At 43.4% G+C, this 12,737-nt stretch overlaps 1 protein-coding gene across 3 annotated transcripts in view; it reads right to left on the minus strand.

The window, feature by feature from the left end:
- The window catches only part of Cacna1c (calcium voltage-gated channel subunit alpha1 C), a 545,178-nt gene that overhangs the window by 301,284 nt on the left and 231,157 nt on the right, over nt 1-12,737 (minus strand). The window lies entirely within an intron of this gene.

The raw sequence follows: 12,737 nt of genomic DNA on the forward strand, positions 1-12,737 counted from the left end.
AGGACAGTTTTTAGAGATCCTAGGCTTCCCTGGTGTCCCTTGACGTAGAGAAAGGAAGCATACTGTTCATCTTAAGCATATCTTCAAATCCCTGGTCACCTGACACTGAGGTTCTAAGATTCTTCAGACTATGATGCACATCAAAGCAGGAAGTGGGGAGCTAGAATCACTGAGCAGGGCACTGAGCAGGGCGCTGGGCTAGTGAGTTGGTTTGCATGTCTTGCCTTCTGTAACCCCCAAACTTTGGAATTTATTCCATCAAAAAATGAACTCTACAAAGTTCATCCTCCTCATGGCCTCAAGGATACTGGGCTCTATATGAGCCATCCAGACAATCACCTCTATGTCTCTGTTTAGAAAGGAATTGTTTCAGGCAGGCAGTCTCTGTCCCCCTTAGAGGAAAGTCAGTCATTTGTACAGTCATCAAAATTAGGCAGACTATCCCAGGACACCTTGGCACTTTCTTTTTTTTTTTTTAAAAAAAAGATTTATTTATTATTATATGTAAGTACACTGTAGCTGTTTTTAGATACACCAGAAGAGGGAGTCAGATCTCATTACAGATGGTTGTGAGCCACCATGTGGTTGCTGGGATTTGAACTCAAGACCTTTAGGAGAGCAGTCAGTGCTCTTATCTGCTGAGCCATCTCACCAGCCCCACCTTGGCACTTTCTAGTCACTATCTTGAGGAAGCTATTTAACTAGCCTGCATGGTACAATTTCAATTCATATGTGAAGCATCTACTCACAGACTCTAGCCTCTAGAGTTCCACGTGATGGTGGCAGAATTAATACACACGGTGAAGCATTTGGGCCTTGACTGAACTCTATAACATTTCAGAATAGGTTGCTGACCAATCAACGTCCTGATTCCCCAAGAGTCTTCCTACACCTGGGTCCTTCTTTAAGGTGCCCATAACTTCCTTGTGATACAGTTCTTCATGAGTGAAGGCCTGGCACTCAGGTGCAGGAAGCCTTCAACTGCAGTGGGAACTATACCCAGTGATGTGAAGTTTTGAATGTTGCTCCAACTCTCTAGACTCCAATAATCTGCTGCCCGCCCCATCAACCTCTGTGACCTCCAACATACTTTAGACAGCACCCAACCCTGTTCCTGGTCACTAAGCCTTTCACTGAGCACCACAGGTTTCCACATATACTGGTGAGAAGGGAGGGACCTGCTCAGCTTTCTTCTGGTTGTCAGAAGCAGAATGCACTTCCTCTGCAAATGTTTCAAACCCAGAGACATGGGCTCACAGCCAGACATCTTGACCTTACATGGCTCCTAGCGTCAATTTTAGGCCTGAGATATTTGGAAAAGGCTAGAATCTACGTCTATACTGTTGTAAAGCTTGGAAAATCCCAAAGCTACTCCTTTGGGACCATAGCACATATTCATAATAGTCTTGAAGTTGGAATTGAATCTATTTAATTCCCTCTGCTGTTGATAGTCACTGCCTTGGCTGAGCAAGTAACACGGGTAGCATATTTCAAAAGGGGAGAGGTGCTCCTGAGTCTCAAGATTAGTATTCCCTGAGGTATATAAGGCAAGTTCATGGAGACCCACATGCGAGGAGCAGAAGATCCAAAGTTGAGTGCTCCGTCCCAAGGTGGCTGCAGAACCAGCACCCAAGAACCAGCTGAGGGAGGGAGTTTAGACTGTGCCCATCTATAGGTGCCTGGTACATAATTAGCCCTTGATAAAATGAGTTGAAAAGCACATTGTATGGTTTACAGATTTTTAAAAATATAAATATACCTCCTCTCCAAGAAAGAAGAGAGAGTGTAGACAAGAGCCGGGAACACGCCCCTTCCTCCCTAGAGTGTAAGAGGGCCCAGGGCAATCCTCATTCTTCAGACACTGAAAAACAGGGCGAGCAACACTTGCACACCTGAGACCTTTCTTTTCTGTACCCTCTTCATCTGAGATATCCGAGACACGTCTCTTAAATGCAGGGAACAATCATCTTTATGCATATGCCTGGGAGAACTCACAAAGATGTCCTAGGGGAAATATGATTTCTGAGATTTCAAGAAACGCTGGACTTCCTAAAAGATGCTGTCAGCAACCTGACTGTGTGACCAAGGCTGACCAGGCAGTACACAGCAGGTCAGTGTACCACCTGAGGACTGCAAGGTGTTCCAATGCACCTGAGCATGCATGGAGGGGAATGGCCTTTCTCATCCCCAGCATGAACATCAAGTGCTCACATCATGGGGCAGGAGACAAACTTCATCCTGTTCATACAGAAACGTTCTCTTAGCAAAGTACAAACTTGTTGGGCTTATAAAGAAACACCTTTCTGTCTCCTCTTCTTTTGTCATAGGAATAGTTGCTTTCAAAGTACCCTACAATATAGTTTCATTAATGCATATAATAAAATAAATTAAGAGAGTTTTTGTGATATTTCATGCATATATATATCAGCCCATAAGTCTCCCCAGTCTCTAGTAATTCCTGTTCTACTTTTAGATTACCCTACTCTAGCTTCTGCCCATGACAAAGGACAGGTGTAGTACCCGTCCTTCTATGTCTGGATTATTTTACTTAACATGATGTTCTCTAGTTCTAACCATTTTGCTGCCAATGACAGAATTTTATTCTTCTTCATGACTTAATAGTTCTTTCCTCATTGCATATACAGAGCACATTTTTTTTTATTCAGTTTAGCTGTTGTGAATAGTTCTGAAATAGACATTCCATGAAGGTGTATTGTTGGTGTACTAAGTTAATCCCTTTAAGATGTATACTAGGAAGTGACATAACTAGATCATGTGGCAATCTGTTTTTGCTATTTGGAAGGACCTCTATGCTGTTTTCCATAGTGACTGTACTAATAGCTCCTTCTATAGCCAGTTACAAAACCGACCACCTAACGCCATGTAAATCAGCTCAAGTCACATCTTTTCCAGGAAGCTTTATCTAATTAACAGGATAGATTCTGAAATCCTCCAACACAGTCCCAGCCCACACACTCCCTCAAGTCACCTAAAGGAAATTTACAAACATTCTGGACTGCTTGTTGAGCCAGAGTGTTGTTATCGGAGACTAAGAAAAACTGCCAGCTAGATAGAGAGAAGAGAAAAAATAATTTTTATAAATATGTTCCAAATATCACACAAAATATACTAAAATTACTTGTTCTCTGAAATTCACATTTAATCGGGCATCTTGTGTTTGTTTTAGTTCTGTTGGTTGTTTTGTTTTATTTTTTTATTTTTTTTGCTAATCCTTGCTATCCATCTGTTCTGCTTACACATAAAAGGTAAAAAATGAAGAAAAAGGTCTATGAAATCCAAATAAAGAGAGGTAGAAAAGACAATGTATTAAACCTCTAAGATTCTAAAGATTCTTCTAGACCTTCATTGAGACATTTACACCCTGTTCTTCATGGTGGAACATCTGCACCACACTAGAAGGAGCTAAGCAGATGGTGAAGGAAAGATCCCCAGATCAGAATCAGGAAACCAGGCTCTCAGGACAGGGTGCATTTCCAGTAATGTGTCCTCTGAGCACATTACTCAGCTCTCGAAGTTTTATCTGTTTTTTCCCTTCCCCTTTTTCTTTACTCAACAGAATGATGGAAAGATTTAATGCAGTGATGCATACAGAATTGCTAAGATATTGGAAGAGGCCTGCTAGCACAAGGAGACATGCAATAGGAAATTAGTCAAGAAAGAGACAACGTAGACAAAGCCAATATAGGTGTTTACAAAGTCAATACTCTTACCCCGTATTAGAGACAAGGACTCTGTGCACTCATTCTTACAGGGCCTCATGTGAATTCTAGGAGCATTGGTGTTCCCAGTGACAGCCCTGTGTGGCATCACAACGATCACAGGATGCTCACTTTCTTTTAGGAGGCAGGAAAGTGCTCCAACCAGGAAAACCCATTAGGACCCAAGTCCTTCAGCAATCGACATAGCCCAACCAAGAACCATGAGACTTGACTTCTAAAGTATGTTCAGAACCCCAATGGGCCAGGCACTGTGCTATTCACATTCCAGAGCTTAGAAAGCCTGTGTCCACACTATCGGTTAGCATCTCCCACTGATAACAGTATCTCAGTGACAAATGAACCAAACTATGGATGATCAATTCCCCCACAGAATTACAAAGTGCTGGAAATGTGAAAGGATGTGGCAGATGCTGAGGCTGGATTCGCTCCTTATAGAAGTGACAGAGCAAAGAAAGACAAAGAAAAGGTTCCAGTAGGCTCCCAAATGGACACAAGAACGCTGCTCCATTAATGAGGGAGAGGTGGAATCACTCAGGAGTGGGTCATACAGCAGCAAATTCAAGTGAGCAGTTGGAGACACACTGCACCCATTCAGATGATGCTCTTGTGAAACTAAGATTACTTCAAATGCTTGGTTTTTCATAAACCATCTATTGCATTAACATGTAGAACATAGGTAGATAGCTCAGGAGTTTTCACAAACAAATGGCTGGGCCTCACCATACTCTAATGTACAAAGCTGGAGGGTAATCAGAAAGTGGCCTGAGGAGAATGAGACAGAAGACTCTCTACCTAGAATATTAGCCGGAGATAAATGTAGTTTGTCTGGAATGGGCACACCAGAGGTTATGCTGGGCTGAAATCACGAATGAGACATTACAGCCAGACCAATAGGCTGGCCCACCAAAAGACATTCTTTCCCAGCCTAACCTTTTAACACTTAAACAACTACCCTGAATGTGCCCCACAGCACAGACTCATACTGGCTAAACTATAACTTAAGGGCAGGGGATTGTCAAATGACAAAACAGGCATAGACTTACCCTCAGGAAATTCACTTTCTAAGCTACCAGACAAAACCTATCAAGGCAATAAATAAGACAAGTACAGGTGTGTGCTAAAGAAACCTGTGTAACGTTACCATAAGGAGACAGGCCACTTCTCTTACAGTAGCCTCAAGGCCTGAGGCCATCGATGCAAAATACAAATCCAGAGAAAGCCAAGTTCCCTGGCTACTCCTAAATTGATGTTTCAAAAGGCAGGCTCTCCTAAATCCAATGAAGCAGACCCATGCTAGTCCCCACAAGTCAGATGTGGAAATCCCTAGATTGCACAAATGCAAAACGGGAAAGAGAGCCCAGCGCAGCGCCGTTATCTGAGCCCCAGTAGCCACAGGAGATGGACTGCACACACCTCACCAGAGTCACAGGCTGGGAGGTCAATGTGAAAACTCAGGACCCTGCCCAGTGTCCAACTCACTCATGCTGCTGTATGCCACCCAGTGAGGACAGAAAGAGCTGTTCCAGGTCACAAGGGAGGGGTGACATATCCAGGCCTCATCCAGGGCACATAGGTGAATGTAACTGGCATCCCACACAGAATCTCCTTCTCTTGTATCATACTAAACGTCCCAAGTAGACTGGGAAGCAAAGCAGGGCTATGGGACAGTGACTGAATTATAAATTCTCTAAATTCTACCGCAACTGGAGGCCATGTTTGTTTAAACCAAAGGTAGCCATAAGGATTCTCTCACTAGGGCCCAGCTGGATCTTGTCAGCGGCTTTATGGGAAGGTCTCCAGTCATAATTTTCAGGACTTTGGGTTGGTTCAGAAAACTCTTTTGTTTTCAATATGGCATCCTGTGTGTTCATTTTTCTTTTTCAGATGGATGAAGATGACACTTAGCCAGCTGGGAAGGCTGTGGGGCACCAGGGCTAATGTTCTACTGTGGCATATCTGGGCACAACAATATAGCAAAGGGCAGAACTCTCCAACTGTAAAGTGCACTAAACATAACTTCAAAAAGAGGCGTATATAGAATTTGTTATATATAACTATAAGTATATATATGTTACTAAGTTATTAGTAAAAATATAAAGTTTTTCTTAACAATGCTCTTGACAGTAGTGAAAACAGCCCTTTCTCAAAATACTCTTAAAACAGGAAATCGGTTAAATTAATTACAGTGCCTTTATATAATTTGATTTTCACAAGTATTAAAATAATATTGTAGATTTATACTTAATGGTAAAGAAGAATATTCATAGCATATTATTAAAGGGTAAATGGCACATTGCATAGTAATTACATATAGCAGAATTTTTAAAAGTATATCCTTTAATGCTTGACTAGCATAGACTTGAGGAACATGACTACTTCATACTGTGCCTGTGAGGCTGGAGAGATGGCCAGGCGGTTACGAGCACTGACTTCTCTGCTAGAGAACCTGAGTTTAGTTCCCAGCACCCACACGATGACTTTCAACTGTCTGAAACTCCAGGTCCAAAGATACCTTCATCTAGCCTCCGAGGGTGCCATGCATACACGCAGGCAAAATATCTATACACACAAAATAAATAGCAATTTTTAAATAAAATTAAAGAGGACATAGTTTCCCTAAGGTTTAAGACTTTTTTTCCTGCTTAACATATTTTTAAAATTTTTCTTTGTCTATTATATATGAATGGGGAATTATAACTCCAAAGTTGTTCTGAATTCATTAATTCTCAAATTATGATATTGCTCAAATCTGGAGAACAAAAAGATGAAGAGAATCTTTTCTCATAAATCAATTTGCAATTTATAGTAAGATTATCAGTTTGGCCCATAAGGCCTGTTAAAAGATTCTGAGGTCTACGGATGATAGCTTCATTTTGGGAACTGAGGGAAGGGGACAGATAGCTGGAAGAAAGGATGGGGGAGGGGCCCCTTCATTGTCGTGGTATCTCCTCCCACTTCCAGGGCACCCTTCATGCCTCAGGACACTCTCATGCATCTAGGCCCTGGACCATGCATGGTAGCACCTATCACTCTTTTCTCTTGGTACCCACTGTAAAGTTCTCTTTCCAGTCCATACCCTATCTCCTCAGACCTCACCCAGTCCTCAGGGGCAATGGAATGAGATCTTCTAGAACACTCTAGAGGAACCTTCTGTGGTCAGTATGGAGACTGGGAAGAAGTGACTACTTTCACTATACCAACTGCCATGCCAGTGGAATGGGAACATTTCTTCATGAAGGACTCCCCAGTTCCAACACACCCAAAGCCACGTAGCCAGGACCTGTGGGCAAACCCCTTTTCCACCTCTAGCATCTGTGTCAAGCTATTTCTGGCCCACAGCATCCACCTTAGTGAACCCAATTCTTGGCTCACATTGAGACACATCTCATTAATTTAAAGTCTCTGACTTACTGGTTCAGATGAGGAATGCTGTTAATTAATTGCCATATGAACAGCAGAAGAAACATCAGCCTCTCTCCAGCCTGCATCTGGGCAACCCAGGGATCTCAGTAGAGTATGATATGGTCCAACCAAGTGCATGCAGCTGAGAGCAGAGAATGTGCTGGGGGTTGTGTGGGGGAGGGGCAGTGAGATAGAAAAGACCACTTAGAGAAAACAACAGTTCTGAGATCTTAGACCTAATCCTAGGAGTAGTCTCTGCATGAAAGAGGACAGTTGAGGGGTCTGACCTGGTGACATGTGAGACAGTGCAGGTTGCATAAACCAGAGGCAAAAAGGGAAACTGAACCTGAGCTGGGGGTCTGATCAAAGACTTCAGAGGAAGTGACTATGGACAGTTTCTGGCTTTGAGGTCCACATGTGACCTCACTCATCTTCTGTAGTCCTAGAATGGGCTCCCCAGGGCAGATGATATCATGGGTAAATCACCCAGGATAACCTGCCCTTGGGCCTCCATGGGCCGCTGCAAAGAGCTCAGGAGGCTGAGTGTGTTAAAGGTGCTTTGTTAAACTGTAGAGTGCTATACAAATGTTAGCTATTATTATTAAATGGCTGAGACAGTATTTTGTCAGTAGCTTAGTTCTGCTTGGTTGAGCACTATGCTACAAACATTTTACCAAATACCAAACATGACTTTTTATTTAGGGAAGAGATTCTGGAGCTTTCATGGAACACTGGAAAATCAAAACAGCAGCTAAAAGTGTAACTACGGAAGCTTCCAGATAAGAATCTTCACTCTGACCAGCTCTTTGGGAAAGAAAGTATTGACACCCCCCCCAAGACCCCTAAATCCCATATTAAAAGAATGTGTTATCTCAGGTATGGGTCTTAACTCTGAAAGGCATCTCCAGGGAACAACAAAGGGTTACAAGGTACACACACACACACACACACACACACAAACTGATCCTGGCTTCATCTGTTCAGGTTTATCTTATGGTTTATCCCAAATGCCCATTTATATCAATGGGAGAAGAACTTCTCAGAGGAAACAGATGTTTTAAGTGTACAAGTATTGATAACCTGAAATCATGAAACTTTAACCTTGGAAGGCATATTGTAGCAAGACTGCCTCTGTACCAGTTTTCCTCCAAGCACTCTGTAGGCTTCTCAGGTATGGGTGTTGTTTCCTATTACTGAGCAAAGAGCTTAATGTATAGTCTGATTTCCATATATAATATGTTGTAGAGGTAAATGGGTAGTAGATTGTAGGGGTATTGTATGATGGGAGAAACAGATGGGTAGAGATGGTTGGATGGATGGATGGATGGATGAAGGTAGAGGTGTATGGATGATAGATGGATGAGTGAGTGTGTGGATAGATGGATGGGTATGTGTGGCAGATGGACAGAGAAATCTATTGGTGAGTGGGTGAATAAGTGGATGTGTGGATGAATAGAGGAATAAGCTATAGGTGAATATGCTTTGGTAGACTATTGAAAGGATTGATGGATAGATGGGTAGATAGATGGATAAAAAGTAGGTGAGTGTGTAAGTGGGTAAACAAACAAGGACTGGGTAGATGAGTGACAGGTGGGTGGAAGCAGCCGAGTGTATGGATGGAGGGATGGGTGAATAGTTAGATGGACAGATGGATAGCCGGTGGGTTGCTAGATTATTAGAATGATGGAGAGATGAATACAAGAGTGGGCAGTGTGGATAGATGGATAAATAGATGGATGGGCAGATAGCCAGCTAGATGGATTTGAAGATATCTGGATGCATGGACTGATAGGTATATAAATTATGATAATTTCTTATCTAATATCTAATCTAGATTTCTTCTGGTCTTTTTGAGACTCTACCTTTTTTTTTCTAGTGTCTTACCCCTAACAAGATAAAATCTCAGGACTCTGTGTGTCTGTCGACTGCCCCTCCTACCTCTGTTTTCTGCTTCTCTGACCCACCATTTCTGACCACGAGGAGATTGTTTTGTAAATTCCTGATGCTGATGTGACCCAGAAATCTCTCCCCTGGGCTGCCAGGAAGGCTCCTGAGGTGGAGGAAATGGCTAATGAATTGGCCCTATTTCTAGGCCAGCCGCTCAGGCTCCTCCCCAGGAAGAGGATGAAAACTTTGAGGGATGAGGGAGAAGAGCCGTCCCAGAAGGGCAACAGATTTCTATTTAAACATCTGTTTTCATTTACGTTTTCCACTGAGCACAAAAGCCTTGCTCTAAGCCCTCACCTCCTGGTGATTGGACTATTCTTGTCATCTGAGTCACATATCTCTGGGCAGCCAGACCTTCTGACTCACTGGGGGTTGAAGTCTGGGATTCACAATACCACAAAGCTGCTAAAAATAGGCGTCATGTACCTGAGCAGCAAAAGAGGACAGTGACAAACACAGCTCTGTATTGGAACCACTGCCCTGTCTATATTACATGGAAATCAAAGAGGGACTACAGTTGACCTTGTTCATGTTACCTTATATTTAATAAGATCATCTCCGATCCTTGAGAAGTCAGAAAAGCAGAGGAACAGCATACAGAAAGCCAATAGGCAGAGTCAGAATAATGATTTCTAATGCACCCTCAATGTTTTTATTAGAAAACTGTATTCCTTACATTAGCAGAGAGGCATTTCCACATAGGGGCAGGAAAGCAAGACTCCATCCATGCTTTGGTGGTAGTTTCTCCCTTGGGAATCAATGTAGCTTAAAATAGGTTGGGAAGTTGCCACTAAGAAGCAAAGGGGATATTTAGTGTTTCTCTCTTTCTCTCTCTCTCTCTCTCTCTCTCTCTCTCTCTCTCTCTCTCTCTCTCTCTGTGTGTGTGTGTGTGTGTGTGTGTGTGTGTGTGTGTGTGTGTATGTGTGTGTGTGTGTGTGTGTGTGATTATATTTCCTCTCAAGGCTTATGAGGTCTGCTTTGTTAAAAAACCTCATAACCTTTTCAATACTAAAACATTATCTGTATTTGAGTAACCTTGACCATTGGTGGAGGGCATGCACATCTCTGTAGTTAACTAACAGCTCTGAGATCTTACTTTATTCTGAATCTACTTTAGAACTCAGCATGAGACTTTATTTCTGACGTCTCACTGATCTCAGTGCAAACTACTGTGAAACAGGCAGACATCACCACCCTAAGCCTTCTGGGAAAATGCTATACTCCGGTTAAGTGCCCACATGGTGTGGGGCCCTGACAGGCTTTTACACATAGTTTCACTCTTAAGCTGCAAAGCTTAGAGATTCTGATGAAGGGAGAGGGCTGGTCTACTTCCTGGACACAAAGCACCCGAGGTGTCACCTAGTAGGTGGCTACTCACTAAAACCCTTTTCTTTCTTTCTTCCTATACAATTGCATAGGAACTCTCTATGTATCTGATAACATGTTGGCCTAACATGCTCACCACAGAGGAGACGATCCAAAGAAAGATCATCCCTGGAGATGGTCTTCAAGAGGAAGGGAGTGTCTGTTGAAAGAGTGTAGCAATTTGTCTTCACGATGCCTTTAAACCCCAATGCAAGTAGAAGCAGCAGGCCTGTAGCATCGACCACTCAGCTTTGAGACGTAGATCACAGAGGCCACTTACAGAACAGGCTTCTGGGTGATGACAGGTAGTAACAATCACACCCATCCACTAGGGCACAGAAAAGTGACATGGCTTGTAGCTGAAACATTAGGATTGCCAGGCTCGGCTCACCTGCAGGATGAGGTTGGAGCTCATCCGTGACTTCCACCCACTGGGGAGCACATCTAATGATCTCCGAGTGGGATGCCTCAATCATAGGACGTTTGTATAGGTCTATGGAGGTGCAGCATATCAGAAATCCTAGAAATGCAGCTTAAGACAGTTAGTGCACAGGGGAAACTCCAAAGCACAACATAACCATTTAGCTAGGAGGAACAGACAATTGGCAAAAGCTAGTTAAGACAGGTCTTTGGTACTTGCCCTCTCACTTAAAGCTTCAGATAGTCTGTTATCTTTAACAATAAGAGTGACAGCCAACAAATTCCGCTGTATCGCAGCTACCGAGACATGAAGTCCCAACTTGAAGGGAATCAAAGCCCATCCTTGTTTTGCTACACCACCATTCCTCCCTGGAGAACTTGCTCGGATGACCAGATGGGAGTTGAGCCATATTAATGAAGCAACATGAGTCCTTCGGAGTCAACCCCAGGCAAACATTTTCCTGCTTTTAGCTCATCTCAGAGCCTGCGATGTCATTGCTATGAGCCGTTAAGTGCCAAATTACAGTAACACAGTGGCACCTCATTATCAGGTGCAATAGGAAGTCCTGAGAGTGGCCTAATGGAGAATTTCACTAGATGTGAGGCAACCCAAGGGAAAAGAGTTTACAAGGAGGAAAAGCCTATTAGAAGTAACTTTGCCTTTCAAGACAGGAAGCAGGGGCAGAAGGGAAAACATGTAAGTTGACTAGTCAGGATCAGAGAATGATGGCCGACCCTGAGTTCACCTACTGTTTGTTCTCCTGAGGCAGGAGGTCACTTAGGAGTTTTAAAGTCACTGCTAAGGGTTAGATACAGAGTGCCCCCAAAAGGCTCATGTGTTAGAGGCTAGGTTTCCAGCTTTGGTGCCACAGATGCGGTGGTGGGATCTTCAGCAATAAGGCCAAATGGGAAAAAGGTAAGTCACTGGGGTCACGTTCTTGAAGGAGATGGTACGACTCACTCCAGCCCTTCCCACTCTCTCGTCGTCTTGGCCACAAGGTAAACAGTTTTACTGTAACACATGCTCCCGCCCATTGGCATCTGGCATGGCAACCTGACCCAGAGTAGTGGGGGAGCCTCATCGCAGACTGGAACTAAAGAAAACATTTTCTTTATATAGTATCTCAGGTGTGCATTTTATCAAAGAAAGTTACAGAGCTTACCCAGCGCCACTCTGGGTCCCAGCTGCATCTCTAGTTACATATTGGCCTTAGTGCGTTCTCTGTCTGTCTGTCTGTCTGTCTCTCTCTCTCTCTCTCCCCCTTTCCCTCCCTCTCCCTCCCTCTTTCTGTCTCTGTCTCTGTCTCTCTGTCTCAGTCTCTGTCTCTCTGTCTCTCTCTGTCTCTGTCTCTGTCTCTCTCTCTCTGTCTCTGCCTCTCTGTCTCCACTTCTAGTTCCCTCATCCATCCATGGTAGATGAGGTTCCACGTACCTGCCACAGCCTACCATGGCCCCTCAAGGCTATACTCCATACTGTCTCTGTGACGTCAGCAGTCTTTTCTCAAGAGACATTAGAGATCATCTTGCATGTTTTCTTTGTATGGCAGTGAAGCTAAGGGTAGTCAGTTATCCTAAGACTCCCAATACAAATTGGCAAATTGTATTCCCAGAGAAACCTGGCCACACCCATCCTGCTGACACTCCTCGGGAGTTCCTGCTTAGCTGTCATAGCCTGATCCTTCCGTGGCTTATCCTTGCACTTGGGTTTTAACTTGTAGTTTTGAAATCATTTGGATTTACAGAAGAATGGTGAGACACCCCAACTCCCCTTCAACCAAATTGCCCAATTGTTAACATTATTTTAAAATTTTTGCTTCAAAAGTCTCTATGAGACACACAGATATGCATATGGACCTCGTACAT

Source organism: Apodemus sylvaticus, chromosome 2, assembly GCF_947179515.1.
Source record: "Apodemus sylvaticus chromosome 2, mApoSyl1.1, whole genome shotgun sequence".
Classification (NCBI taxonomy): Eukaryota; Metazoa; Chordata; class Mammalia; order Rodentia; family Muridae; genus Apodemus; species Apodemus sylvaticus.